Here is a 15,626-nt window from a genome sequence, read left to right as displayed (position 1 = left end):
TTTCCAAAGTGGCGGTAATTTCAGGAGGTTCCTGGAAATGGGGTGGTGCTGAGTTGACAGAAAGATATGGGGGTTCAGTCCTTAACTGCTGATGTGTGGCTGGCTCTCTAAACTGAAATATGATCCAAAAAGAACTTCTGGTATAATTTCAGGTCCTAAGGCTAGTTAATAGTACAGATAGTTATTCATTTATAACAGTACAGGAATTTATTTCCCAGTACCCCTCGTGTCAATGACATCCCATAAAATCAGCCTGGCAAGGAACTAGAACATTTTAAGAATATCCAATACATAACTTTAAATGAGAGGTTTTCCTTTTCTCACACAAAAACATGAAAGTCAGTTTGAACTGATGTGGACTTCTGCCCAGGTGAGTGCCTCTGATTTCAGAAAGCATGTACCTCTTTTGTAACTCCAGTGTGTCCTTGGAAATCGCTGCATAAAGGCCAAACTGCCAAGTCTAGTCCTTTGCTGAGAAAAACCTTTTCAGTTGTATGTCAGTAGCTGGTCTTTGTTCTCTTCAGCACTCATTGCAAAATACAGCAATTCTAATTCTAAATCCCAATAGTATTGGGAAGACAAGTTGAGTTAAAATAATGCCTGTAATTTAATCAGTATTCGGTCCCTAATAAAAAGCTAGTTAGTCACAGCTTCCATCAAATCCCTCTCCCACAGATTTCTCTCCTGAAAGGAGATACTTACTATACAGCATTTAGGGGAAAACAAAGTTTCCTCAATTGCTAGGGCCAGAATAATGAAAGGTTTGAAAACAGTATTTTCAGCACCATCATGTTTTTGCTTTCCATTCCCTGAGGTTGAACAGATTCTTAATTTCAGTTTTTTAACTTCCCTGAAAATAATTCCTGTCTCTAGTTAACTATTGTTTCAATGCAGTATTTTATCTTCTAAATCTGGTAGGCTCACAAATTTAAGTCATCATCCAGATCAGAAAAAGTAAGTAAAACTTAAAAGAATCTAAATGACAAATCTTCTCACTCAAAAAAGTAAAAAAAAAAAAAAAAAAAAAAAAAAAAAAAAAGTCTCAAATTCAGGAATGAATCATCCTTGAAATTCTCCCAACTTGCAATTTAGTTTTATGGGTGAAAACTTTGGGAGACCAGTTTGGGGAAGCAACCATGCCAGGTACTATTTCATGTATATAATCTTACTTCTCACAGCAACACTTAAGAGATAACTATGATTGTTGCCATAGTCTTACATTGCTATTTTATAAATGTGGACCCAAAGAAGCAGAGAAAATAATAGTTAACATCCATTAACTGGACACTTACTGGATCAGGCACTGGGTCACGCACTTCATCCGCATTTTGTTACTTAATCCTCCAACAAACAAACCCCATAGGCCAGGTGGTCTTATTGGCTTCATTTCTTCACAGACACTGAGCCTAGGGGGCCCGCTTTGCTAACCAATGTCAGGAACAGAACTGGAATTTGGGACTGACTCCAACACCCTGGTTCTGACCATTTTTTTCCCAGATGTAACTCATCAAATTCTCCAGAGGCTGAGTTCTTCCTGCTGTTGCTTTTAATTAACTGCTACACCATCAGCACTTTTTTTTACATATATGTATATAAGTGAACACCGTGTCAATATTTGTTTATAGTGATACCAGGTGCCTGTTTAAGCTAGCATCATATTGAATAGGAGAGTCCAAAGCTCTGACAGGAATGCTGAAGACAAGGTAAAGCAGATATTTTTCTGTCACATTTCAGTGAGGAAATTAATTGTGAATTCACATGCCACCAGCCATACACAGAAATGCAACAGGAAATGAAGAAAAATTTAACTACTTTAAATAATGTGGTCTGTAGTACAAATGAGTGCTCTGTGAATTAGATTCCTTCTGCTATCGAATCGATCATTTGAATTATGTTGGCAAGCAGGGTAAGACATTACTAAAATTATCCTTGAATCCTAGCTTTGAGATCTATGTAAGACACTAGGCAATTTGCCTAAGAATACACAGAAAATACTTTTTAAAAGGATTGGGATGGGTTATTTCCCTCTCTGTTAAATATTAGCCTTTGAAATGAACCCAGCTGATCTGCTAAATAACACTTGCAAATTGTTGTGTTTTAATAAAGTGACAGACTGAGAGAGAAGCCACACTAGACCTGCTTATGCTTCTGGAAGCAGTGCAGGCCAGGAACATTATGCAATAATGCCTTTTAAAAGAAGGGAGCCTCTTAGCATTACACCTTGCCTGGCAACAAATGTAGCCACTTACTCCAAATGTAGACATAATTAGAAGCTATGAAAATCTAGCATCAGAATCCCAAACCCCTGGTGCAATACACTGTAAATTACAGCTTTTATGTCTGTAATATTTTCAACCACTCCATTTAAATATGTGAATATATGAATGCGCTCTGTTTCAGGAGGCCTGCTCTATGAGGCTATGGAAAGGTTTTACTGTTATTAATCAGGTGTCTTGTAAACAGGACACCTCATTTTTAGATTTCTGGAAGGTTCAGAGCCTGTACTGCTACTGGCAGAGGGCAGACCCAAATGGGCTATTCTAGTGAAAATCCCTGGGTAAACATGGAACACAGTGAAAACCTGGGGGACCCAATCTGCACTAGGTACCACTAACAGTCATCACCTCTATTACAGCTTGAACCATGCAAACCCAGGCTGATGTGTTAGTTTAGAAGATTGCAGCAGAACTTTATCAAGTAAGTCTGAAAGAACATTAATTCTTCATCTAATCTCAGGTGACCAATAAAAGAAAATCTTATTTTCAAAACCTTCATAAAAGATGTAAAATCAGTGTCTTAAATCTGAGAATAACTTTTGTTGAAAGAGAAAAATAAATGCTTTAAAATTTAAAGTTACAAAACACGGACATCTTCAAATAAATCAGGGAAACTATTTTGCAGAAAATAAATGGTGTTCCTCTGATTTGTGACTGGCCATGGAGTTCTGAGTTTCAGAGTATGAAGGTGTGCTCAGCTGTCTATTAGAAATAGCGGGGGAGACTCAATACCCTTCCAAATGGAAGGGTTCCTATTAGGTTTTCCCCTTCATTTCCTAAAATGTTGTGATTTTTTAATTCCCAGGTGTTAGGTCTTAAAAAGATTTTAAAGTTTAAAATATAGAAACATATACTGAAATTGAGAACTGAACTGTTCAGCCAGTTGGGTATGATTTTTTAAATAGGTAATACAGACCTCTAGTGGTTGAACAGTTTGAAAGCCTCTGCAAGGAAAGGAAATTGCAAGGCAAGTGCAGGCATTTTGAGGAGAAAACAAACAGCTAGTAGGTAAAATTACTCATGAAATTCATATATTTCACACAAACAATAAAAAGGTAAGCATAGCTCCAAGGGAACGTGAGGCACCTTCCATCCTCATCGGTGCTCCTTGGTTCTCCTAAAATAAGCAAGGACCTTCCCACCAAAGTCCCAGCAAAAAGTCTGGATTGGTATTGATTTTCCTCTAAAAGATTAACATACAATTCATTTCTTATATGAATGGCCCTGACAGATATTTGTGTCATGTGAAAAAGATTGCTTTTCCTTGGTACACAGTTTTGCTCACTGGGACTCTTCTTCCTCTAAAGTTCCCATGAAAATGCAAGAAACCCTCACACAACTGAAACTTACCTTGATGTTCCCAGGTCTCTTCAAGGGCAGCCACACTCCACTGGAATGGGCTCACTGATTGGGGTGCTCTCCAGTCTACGTGAAGGGCAAAGTACTGGACCCATGCACAAGCTTAAAGGTCCCTCTAGACTAGGTTTCTCAAACTTGAATAAATGCACAAATCACCTGCAGAATCTTGTTGAAATGCAGATTCTGGCTCAGTAGGGGTGGATGGAACCTGAGATGGCTTTCCTGGTGAACTCCCAGTGGTGCTAATGTGGCTCATCCAGAACTATTCTGGGAGTAGCAAGGAGACTTTATAACATCTCTCTTTATTTTTTTTAATTATACTTTTTATTTTTACTGATGCTTTATCTTTTTTTTACTTTAATGGCATCTGTTAAAAATTAATTTTTGAATTTATAAAACTTTTTAAAGTTCTCTTTCACTTGACTATGTACAATTATCACTGGGAACCTGTTACTCAAGTTTCATAAAGATGATCATACATTTTAAAAATGGATTCCATGTCATCTGTTTAGCTCAGTCGGTTCTTGGTGGTTATGGGCACCTTTCTAAGCACTGGTAGTCACTGGGCACATGTAGCCACAGTTAAATATCTGATTAGCTATATTGGGACAGTGGATGAGATCAGGTTTTGTGCATGTTGAAAAACTACTAAGGGCCCAACGTAATATCTAGATCATAAAATCAGGCAGAAAAAAAAGCACAAGCTGAAACCATAAGAGTCAACAGATCAGAGCAGAAAACAGGAAAATATATTTTTCAGACAGAATGTATTATAATTCCATCATCTAAATAACTTCCTATTATAGCATGTTGTCAACCTTAATTTTGAAATCCATAATTTTAGAACTTATGTCACAGAGTAGTCTTTAAAAGCCTCTTGCAAACTTTTAACATCTAGTTTCAAATCAAAAATAATATACTAACAAGCCATAGCATGGAGGGAGTACATAAATTATCATCATTGCCCTGCATGAACAGTAATTCACAGGTTTGGCTCAGACATGACTTAGATGAAATAATTAACTATGTACAGTACTTAACGGTAAAAAAAAGTAATTAATCTAGCTGCCTCATACTGGTTTGGCCTAAATAAACATGCAATAAAGAAAACCATACAATTTTATTATTTCCTCACATTACTTTACTGAGTTGGAATTTTAATATGTCAGAAAAAGATATCTTTTCTTTAAAAAAAATCACTTTCTTTTCAAATGTCAACATACTGATCATAAGCTGAATGAGTTCTACATATTTATAATCGTGGGCAGATGTTCTCAATTTATACTTATGCATTTTACTTCACAGGAATTTGGTGATTACTTTAATGTGAAATAAGAAAAAAAATCAATTTTTTAACCACAAATTACACAGACTCTCTTAATGGTACTATAATTATATGGTGGTGTAGTTTTGGCAAAATGTTTCAGATAAACCTGTTTTTTGACCCATGGGTTCTCAGAGGAGACATGTTGCCTTTTGGCCTTTAGACCCCTTACCAGTAGGTCTGCAAGATAAAGGGCAGGGTCATTAAGTTGGAGTGAGGGCAAAAAATAAGGCAAGTGTTCGGGCAAGAGAAAAAGGTTCAGGTGATTTGTGCTAGAGAGAAAGTTCATCCCACTGAGGTGTTTTTTTGCTTTGTTTTGTTTTTTAAGTTCACTTTCAGTGTATGGACAGATACTCCTTTGCCTAATCTCATAGACTATGACATATTCTCCCCTATAGAATTCCATTGGTTAATCATTATATTATTATCGTCATGTCATAAATAGACAAAGAAGAGGAAGAGGTTGAGCATTCTTCCAAAATCAAATAGCATACAAGATGTAGGGTCAAAACTCAAACCCAGAAACTTCTGCTTCCAATCAAGATAGAGTAACAGAGACTTATCTTCTTACCTAAAACTACAACTAGATAGATAGCTAGATGGATGGATGATAGAGTCTAACAGACACACATATATATGAAACAATGGTATGTGTGTATATATGTGTGTGTGTATATATATGTATACATATATTATATGTAATATATGCATATATATATATGTATATACATTGCATATTATATATATATGTGTGTGTATATATATGTATATGTATATACATATATATATATGTGTGTGTATATATATATACATATATATGTGTATATATATATATATATATATATATATATATATGAAACAATATATGAGAAACAATGGTTTCCAAGACAGTATACATCAGGCAACAAAGGGCAGTAATCTCTGAGGGATGAGAAACAAATGAAATAAAACCTATGATTGTCCGAGCTCACTACCTGGGGGTAGTTTCCAGCCATGGCACAAAGAAGAATTAAGAAGGAGCTCCCAGGTATCCCTGAGTTGAGGAGATGGAACTGGGAGTCCAGAGAGGTAAGGAGCTAGAGTTCACAGGGCAGAGCACCAGAGAGTAGAAAGCTTTGCAAAGGAAGAGCCCGATAATCTGCAAAGTATCCCCCTTGCATTTCAGCGCATATGTATAATTCATGGGGCATCGGGTAGTATACTCAGAAGGGTTTTTTGCCTCCAGAATAAGAAAAAAAAATGGCCCTAGACTAGATGCTGCTCTGGTCCCACCTGACAAAGCATAAAAGCCAGATCTGAGGGGATCAAACTCGTTGCGAGTAATTTAACTACTTCCCAGAACAAAGAAGGAAAATTTTAATAAGATACAAAACGTCCAATAACCAACAAGGCAAAATTCACAGTGTTTAGCATCCCATTCAAAAATTACCAGGCAAGCAAAGAAGCAGGAAAGTACAATCCATAAAGAGAAAAAAATCAATCCATGGAAACAGACTCAGTAATGATACAGATGATAGAATTAGTACACAAGGATATTAAGTGGTTATTATAACTGTACTTCACATGTTCAAGAAGCTAGAGGAAAGTTTGAACACCAAAGGTAGAGACATGGAAGATATAAAAAAGACAGCAATTGCATTTCTGGAGATGAAAACTACAGTAATCTCAGACGAAAACACACATCAAGACTCAAGATACTAAGATGTTCCTTCCACTGTACCCACAATACTCTTTCCTGGGCCCTGAGTTTGATCCCAGCAGCCTAATACTGAATGCTTGCTTATTTACTAAAATTCTTAGGTGAATGTTTCCTTTAAGAAGTGATTACCAGCTAAAGACAGCAGCATTCCTGAAGGCATAGAGCCTTCATGGGCCATGTGGCCCTTTCCCGCCTCACTTTGATGCCCCTACCTCCCTGCCTGTCTCTGCCTGTGGAGCAAATTCCACTACCTTCCAGGGACTGCTACTCCTTCATTCTAGCAAAGAGATTTATCAAAAAAATAACTGCTAACAGTCCTTAGCATGACATCTCCTGAGTTATAAGGAAGTTTACATTATCAGACCAACATTTTCTATATTTGTTTTCTGTCTTACCTTGAAAACTATATAGTTTGAAAAAGCATGAAGTTTGATCTTTTCACACAAAATAAAATTAAAACACAGTTTAGTATTTTTCCAACTTCTCACTCTACCCATCTAAGGTCTTATGTATAAAATCACAAACTGTGTTCTTCCAGCTAACCAAGCAATTACCCAAAATGCACATGCTGTCCTTTTATTACAGAATGCAAAACATGCTCACGAGAACTAAACTACTTTTCCCACAAAAGTGAAAAATCGGCTTGTCCAGGAAGTTATATTAGGGCTAGAAGCCAAAGAAATGTATCTGCTAGCCAAGTGTTACCATTCACCAGAAATACTCCATGTTCATTATTAATCCTGTATAACTCCCTCAGTCAATGCCAGATATATTCTTTTTATGTACTTTTTGTATGTATTTTTAAACCTGTATTGAATTAATTTAGAAAATATATTAGTATCAAAAACATAAATGTGTAGGGGCGCCTGGGTGGCTCGGTCGGTTAAGCGTCTGACTTCAGCTCAGGTCATGATCTCACAGTTTGTGAGTTCAAGCCCTGCTAGGGCTCTGTGCTGACACCTCAGAGCCCGGAGCCTGCTTCGGATTCTGTCTCCCTCTCTCTCTCCCCCTCCTCTGCTCATGCTCTCTCTCTCAAAAAATAAATAAACAGTAAAACCACACATACACCCAGTGTGTAGATAATTCCATGCTTGGAGCATCACAGTTCACTTTAGAAACACTTTACTTGACAATGAAGATAAATATTTTTCAGCACTTATTAAAAATATTTTAAAATTTAACCTCATTAATAGTTATGTAACCAGGGTCATTAGGTCAATATGGCTCTATGAAATAACATCAGTCCCTTTCATTATTGGTCATCCTTTTGGTACTAGATGATATTTTTTTGAATAAATGTTAAAGTAATATGCAAGAATACCCAAATAGCACAGATTCAATGTTGTATTCACCCATCTGGAGACATCACTTTGGCGAAATGCACCAACAGCTCTAAAAGGCTAATAGTACCTTAAACAATATGGAACAATTAAAAGGGAAAAATAAGTTTCTGTCTGGAACAGCGTAGCAGGTAGTGACATCTAGACATTCCGAGACAGCTCTCATACTCTGAGCTGGACTACCCTCCTGCACACCCAGGTGGGGCAGCCTGGCTGCAAGAGAGCAAGGATGAACAATAACCTCAGCTCATCGCATCTCTGTTTTCCCACTGTCTCTAATTCCTCCATCACAGATTGTTGTTGAATGTGGAAATGGAAGGGGGGATTTCTAAAAGAGGTATGCTTCACATATTTAGTGTAATATAAAAACACTGAAATATGGGGGTCTGTAGAATCTTGCTGGTGGTTGGAGTCTGTTTACTCAGTTGTAAAATTAAGTAGTTGGCCTGGATCCTAGGTTATAAATTGACAGCCCTTGGACCCAACTTGATCTGCAAAAGAGTTCTATTTAGTTCTACAGTGCTGCTATTATTATTATTATTATTATTACTACTACTACTACTAATTATCGTTATTTGCATTAACTGAAAACATTTCAAAATAGGAGATTTCAAATAAAATTTGAAATTTCCAGCTTCATTTTTTTAAAAAATCGGCTTGCATCTCCCCATATCATAATTAGCATAAGTGGCTACACCTGAGAAGTGAGGCTCCCCAACCCCCACCTCCTCTGAGAAAAAGGAAGGATCCTCCATTCACCAACATGACTGCTTCACTCAACTCTGTTATTCCCAGCCCCTGTAAGTATTTGCATATGTGAACCTTGGAGCATGTAATTTCTAGAGACTATTCCAGCAATAAAATGTTATGAATCTCTGACTTAAGTTGTTTCAATAAAAGCAAGACTGTAGATAATAACAGTTCAACTACATTATAGGTGAAAATAGACCTGGCTTGAAGAACCTGACAACAAAAACACCATTTAGAGTACAGTAATTGTGCATTTTTACAGGGACAAAGGGCATACATATATATTTTTCTGTATTTTCTGTATTTTTCTGAAGAAGAAAAGGAATAAATATGACTTATCAATTTCCCTCTATAGCAGAAATTTCTGTGACTTTCTGATCCACATTGAGATAAAGCTGCTGAAAGACCACAGCAGAATGACTTTTTATGTAAAGAGAACATTTTAATTTGTTGGTATAACATAAATCGTGTAGTTTATCTAGACAATGGCTTTAAACTGATCACTGACCTGTGTACAACTATGCCTACTGAAACAGACTGATTTCTAAACACTTCCTTTGAATTAGATGTCTTCATATCAATATAACCAAAATTATTAGCACATTACGTTATTCTCACAAAGTTCTAATGAACTTCACAAATCTGCCTGCTCTATTCTGAGTACAAAATATTTAGCCTAATTTGTTTTTCCATTATTTTATATAGTAATAAAGTAATACCAAAAATGTTATTACCAGAAACAATAGTGTTGTATAATTATTAGAAAGTGAATCTCGTGAAATCATATTAAAGAACAACAATTACCACATGTTAAGTCAGATAATTCAAGGAAGAGACTTATATGAATACTAGGGGAGTTGCTGGCAAAGAAATTTTTTTCTCTGAAATCTTCATTTTGAGGAAAAATTTTCCCATTTAATTAGTTGAGGTTTGATTCACCAACCAAAGGTCTATAGTGTGATATTTTTTCCTCCTCCAACTTAAAGTAATGTTAAAATCATCTGCCCTTCAGATGTTCACACTTTCACTTCTTTTAAAAACTGGGTCCTTCCTAGGTCCTTTATATTGCTTTATGGTATTAATAACAGATTGTATCACCATATTGTATTGTATGGACAGGGCTCCTCACATCATTCCAATCTGCTTCTTGGCTATGTGTAATAACCATAGGTTATGTGACAAATTACACATATGTAAAGTAGAATTTTATGGGGTAATTTACTTAGTGTGGGGACATATGAATATATATTGAGAATATAAATAATGGTAATAACAACAGATAACATTTACTGTTTACTATATGGAAATCTTCCACCCCACCCCGCCATGTTTTATTTAATCCTCGCAATAACAGTATATACTAAGTTTTTATCCCATTTTAAAGATGAGAAGACTAAGGCTCAAAGAGGGTAAGTATTTTAACCATTTACATGATTAGTCAGAGGTGAAGCCAGGATCTTAACTGACCTTTGTGACTGCAAAGCTTCTGGGTTATTTTCTACGGTACTTGATAGCCAACAGACTCTGCTAAAGTTAATGCTTCCTTTTAAAATTCTAAATGTTGAATATATGCCATTAGCTTTCCACTTCAGTCATGTGTTAAACTTGTTTTTACTATATCTAGTCTATTCATAATGAATGGGTATGATATACTGTCTTTTGAGGAAATTATGTTAAACATATCATCTTAACAACATTCTTCCGAGGGCAAGGTAGAGGCTTTATGGTCTCATTCCCATTTGTCAGATCAACATTGAATGAAGGTTTAATAATTTGCCTGAGGTCTCAATTTCTAGAGAGACAAAGAAAAAGCCTCCAAATCCCCTACCCCCAGTTCTAGATTAGTGTTTGTACTAAGTCTTTTTTTACCCTTGCTAAATCCTGCAATCATCTGATTTCTACTCTTCAACTTCTTAAATTATGTTGCTTTTTCACTTATTGCTTTTGGTTATATGTATTATTAAGATTTGACATTAGCATTCGCTATCATTTCACTCTTAATTCTGAATGTTTCCATCTGATCGTTTATTTTTGTACTTTGTTGTTTTTTTTTATTTACTTTACCCCAATTATCCAGGAAAGGCTGCCTGCATCTTTTTAAAGCTCTGATGTTCTCAATGAAAAGACCTTCTAAATGACCTTGTTTGTCTCCCATGGAGTTGCATATCACAACTTCAAATGCCTCACTAAAATGTTACCCGTTTGGCATCAGTATACAGAAAAGGCTGCACTCTGTGATAAGAAGTACAGTGGTGTTTTCCTAGTGAGAGAATAGAGCTCTTCATGGGCAAAGGGGGCAATATAATTTCCTCAGATTTAGCTGGTATTTCAAACACAATGGTACTTGTCTTCTAGAACTAGCCTATAAGGAATTTGTAGAGACAATACCACATGAACCAATACTTAAAATTCTGGTCATGGGACTCTATCAATATTACTCCTTTAGAAATCCTTTTTCCAGAAATGTTCTTCTTTGGCTACAAAAACAATTACTTAGTGCCTTTATGGATCAGAAAAGCAGTTGGGTAGAGGAGGCAAGTAAGAAAGACAAACTAAGTAACTGAAACTCTCGGGTTGCCAAACTTGCACACTATGACTTGTAACTAATGATATGTTCATCCTCTCTCACAAAAATGAGTGTACTTGGTTTTATTCTAATGAGAGCCTCAATGACAGACTACACTTAATATGTTATTCTGCAGGGGGGAGAAAAGCCCTCATGTGAATATAAAGTTAAATTTCCATTTAAATATTGCAGTCAGTTTAGAACCTAACACTGCAGATTGACTCTGGCCCTGTCAGATTCCCAGTAGTGTCTATGGCAGTGATGCCACCAGAGGGCAGGGTTTGACTTCCGGACATGGTGGCTTCCTATTTCTAGAAGCAACTTTGGGGCCGCTACAATAGCCATCAAACCCGTTAAAGACCTTATAACGAATCCAAGCTCAAATTCTCTTTTCTGGTGCAGAATCCTAGAGTTCTGGAAAATGCTTAGAGAGGGTAATTTCTAGAATGATCTGACACAACAAATATTTAGTCAACTCGCAGTTTCAGAGCTCCTACTAAGTACTCAACATGGTCTTGGATATCTGAAGGTTACTCAACAGGATTTTATCTTTTGATCTGTAGTTTCCCTGGGATGATATTAATATAATACACGAAAAAAGCATTACCAATATAGTATACAGTTAACTTATGCCATAAAAGACAGGAACTACAGATTATCAAGAATTAAAAAAAAAAAAAAAAGTAGGGACTAGAATAAGGTTTCTCAAGCAGCACAATTAACATCTTAGACCAGATAATTTTTTGTTGTGGGGTCATGCGTTGTGCCTTGTAAGATGAGTAGCAGTATCTCATCTAAGCAGTTACTAAATGCAAGTAACGTTGTCCTCTCCCAACTCCCCCCTGTTGTAAGAACCAAAAGTGTCTCCAGACATTGCCAAATGTCCCTAGAGGGAAAAATTATCCCCCATTGAGAAGCATTGAACTAGAATATGAAATGATGACCTTACCCCTCAAAAAAATAACTGAACCTTGAAACTTTAAAATCTCAAAAATACAGATTCTATTTTTGATAAAAAAGGACCTGTTCTCTAAGCCTCAGTTTCCTCATCTGAAGAATGGGAATAATTGTGCTTATCCTCATAGGCCTTGTGGTAGTTTGTTATGTTTACCTTCATAAAATACCACAGATTGGGTGGCTTCAACTACAGAAATTTACTTTCTCATGGTTCTGGAAGCTAAAAGTTCAAGATCAAGGTGCTGGCAGGGTTGGTGTCTGGTGAGACCTCTCTCCCTCCCTTGCAGATAGCCACCTTCTCATTAACCTCACATAGCTTCTGCTCTGTACAAGCACATTCCTGATGTGTTCTTCCTCTTATGAAGACACCTGTCACATTGGATTAGGGCCCCAACCTCATGACCTCATTTACCCATAATTACATCTATATCTATTACAGTCGTATTGGGTACTATGGCTTTTGAAAGGACACAATCCAGTCCATAACAGGGTTCTTGCAGATATGAAAGCAATTATCACAATGCTTGGCACATAATAAACATTCAATTAATCACAACTCATAAATATTACTAATGTTAATACTAAGCCACTTTTATAAGTCCTCTTTGTGAAACAGATACCAGTAAAATCCTAGAGGAGCATAGAACAACTGTACATTAAATAAGCTTATTTGAACTCTTGTGTGTCACTTTGTGCTGAAGTTATGTAACTGAAAAGTTGAAACTGACATTTTCCCCACCGACATACCTAATCACTTAATGGGTGCTCTGTCTTCCTTTATGCGAAGGTCAAAGGGCAGTAGCTCTTGCATCCCCAGCATCTGATGAGTAATTAATGTTCCAGAAACAAACTTGTAAGTACTTTGGGGAATTTCTGTGTGTAAAGAAATTCTAGGTACAGTAGTTCCCCCTTTACATGTGGATTCGCTTTCTGCAGTGCAGTTACCTGCAGTCAGCCGTGGTTCAGAAGCAAGTGATCCTCCTCCTGACATACCATCAGAAGGTCAAGAGTGGCCTGATGCTAGGTCACAATGCCTATGTCATTCACGTCATTTCATCTTACCACATGGGTACTTGATCATCTCCCATCATTAGAAGAAAAGTCAATAGAGTACAAGATATTTTAGAGAGAGACCACATTCACATAACTTTTATTACAGTATATTGTTATCATTGTTCTATTTTATTTTTAGTTATTGTTGTAAATCTCTCACTATGCCTAATTTATAAACTTCATCATAGGTAATTGGTAATTTTGTAGAGAAAACATAAGTAATTTTGTAGAGGAAAAAACACACTATATATAGGGTTTGATACTATCTGTGGTTTCAGGAATCTACTGGGGGTCTTGGAATGTATCCCAACAAATAAGGGAGGAGTACTGTAAATATTTCTCCAAGAAGATGCTTAAGAGTGATAATTCACTTTTACCCTCTTAATTTGATTTGTAAGCTTCATCTATCTTACAGAAGACAGAACAAAAATAAATAGGGGAAAAAAACAATAAATAGTTTCAAACAGCCATGGTCTTCAGCTGGAACTGAGTAACTGTGGAGATTTTGAAATTGCAAAGGAACATGGACCCTCTTTAGCCAAAAATACTTGTTTATAAAAACTAGAGGGTGTTAGATACTTCTGTCACACCGGCTTAGCATTTGAAATTTCTGCTGGTTCAAGCGCAATTGTGCTGTCCTATTTCCAATTGTGGGGTTCCCTCCCTAACCACAGTTGATTTCGGATTGGAGGCTTGCAACTCTGAGGACCAGAACAGAGTGACTTAGCTAGCTCGAAGAACAAGAAGAGAGTTTTACTATCACGAAGGGGGGAAGCATTGTTGTTACAGCAGGTTCAGGAAGAGTGGAGTCAACGTTGACAGCTGCTGACTTAAACAGTTTTGTTGTCAGTAATAAAAGCAGAAATGGCTTGATGAAAGGGAAGCCAAGAAAAGGAGAAATTGCTATGGCAAAACAAGAGGAGATGGTGGTCTTGGTGCGGCAGAGAATATTCAAAAATACTCTCCTTGTCCTTAAAGAGTTGTTGCTGCACGGGTAATGTGCCACTTCAGTACATAGCCCCTCTATGCAGAAATGCTATATTTCCACTTTACAAACCAAGGGATGCTTTCATTTTACATTTCGAGGAGAAACAAACAATCAAAGGCAAAAGTGGTACAGTATCTTATGCAGCTCTCTTGGAAAGAGTTCGTTTTTTTCCCGCCGCTCAGACTGCACAAAAATACTGGGAATATATTTTAATTTCAAATCTGACATGTGACATCTGGTAACCCATTTATTGCTAATGAAGTTTTCACAGGAAGCAGCAGTCACCAGTATCTCATCGTAGTTTTCAATTGGCAAAGCGTTGTTACCTTTTATTGGCCCAGCATTTGTGCCACCCGTCACAGGCTGTTTCGTTAGAAAACACAAGTAGTCCCACATAGAAATGAATGGAGTGGTAATATAACAGCAGACAGAATGGTCTAAACTTTTCATTATAATCAGTGGTGTAGTATCATTGTAATTTATACTTAAAAATCATATAGGTATTGAAGAGAACGATTAGAGCTAGCAGAGGTGTCCAATCCAAGTAGCTTGTCAGTGCATCAGCCTCCCTCTCTGAGCCGCTCTACCTCTTTCTGGTACATTAGCCTCTTCTTCCACTTCCAGCTCTGAGTGCAATTTCCCAATTCTCCTTATCCAGATTTGCTGGTACAGGGGAAGTTAGTCATTTACACCATAGTATGAAGTTAAGAACACTAACAAAAGTCTCAAATCTACAGGATCTTTTGATATCTCCACATGTATCACCTCATGATGTTCCCAACAACGTTGTGAGCCTGACAAGACAGATATTTTTCTTACTTCATAATCATTAACTTCATTATTATTATTATAATTTTCCAGATGAAGAAAACGAGTCACAGGTTAAGAGAAAAGCAAAAGACCCCATAGGTCAGAAGAGGTAAATCACATACGGCTTCAGATTTTTTGGTTACCATCACCATGCCCTTCTACTGCTAGTCTGGCTTTCATCTGAGTCAGTGTATCTCCTTCCTCAGGTAGATCTTGGAGGCATGGAAGTGGGTATTGCCAACCCAATCCCAGTTAAAGAAATTCTAGACATTTATGAATGAGCGCAAGGAGTATTTTACTAGATAACACCCTGCTGGGCACCCTTTAACTATACCAGTCCTGAATGTTTGAAAGAAATCCACAGTCTAATGAATAATTCCCAAGCTGTATTTCAGGAGTCTACTATTTAGGAGTTTGATTTTACTTTTTTAGTGTGGCTACTAGGAAATTTTTAATTATGTATGTGGTTCACATCAAGTTTCTTTTAGACAGCACTGACCAACA

At 36.8% G+C, this 15,626-nt stretch overlaps 1 protein-coding gene across 2 annotated transcripts in view; it reads left to right on the top strand.

Annotated features, from left to right (window-relative positions):
- AGTR1 (angiotensin II receptor type 1) overlaps positions 1-15,626 on the top strand; it is a 44,223-nt gene that overhangs the window by 17,451 nt on the left and 11,146 nt on the right. The window contains exon 3 of one of the 2 annotated variants that reach the window (XM_042999289.1): positions 2,636-2,697. The exons of the other annotated variant lie outside the window; for it this stretch is intronic. The gene's annotated coding sequence lies outside the window, so the exon portion shown is untranslated. The remainder of the gene's footprint in view (positions 1-2,635; positions 2,698-15,626) is intronic. 2 annotated transcript variants of the gene reach the window in all.

Source organism: Panthera tigris, chromosome C2 (genome assembly GCF_018350195.1).
Source record: "Panthera tigris isolate Pti1 chromosome C2, P.tigris_Pti1_mat1.1, whole genome shotgun sequence".
Lineage (NCBI taxonomy): Eukaryota > Metazoa > Chordata > Mammalia > Carnivora > Felidae > Panthera > Panthera tigris.
This window is presented reverse-complemented; position numbering and strand designations above follow the sequence as displayed.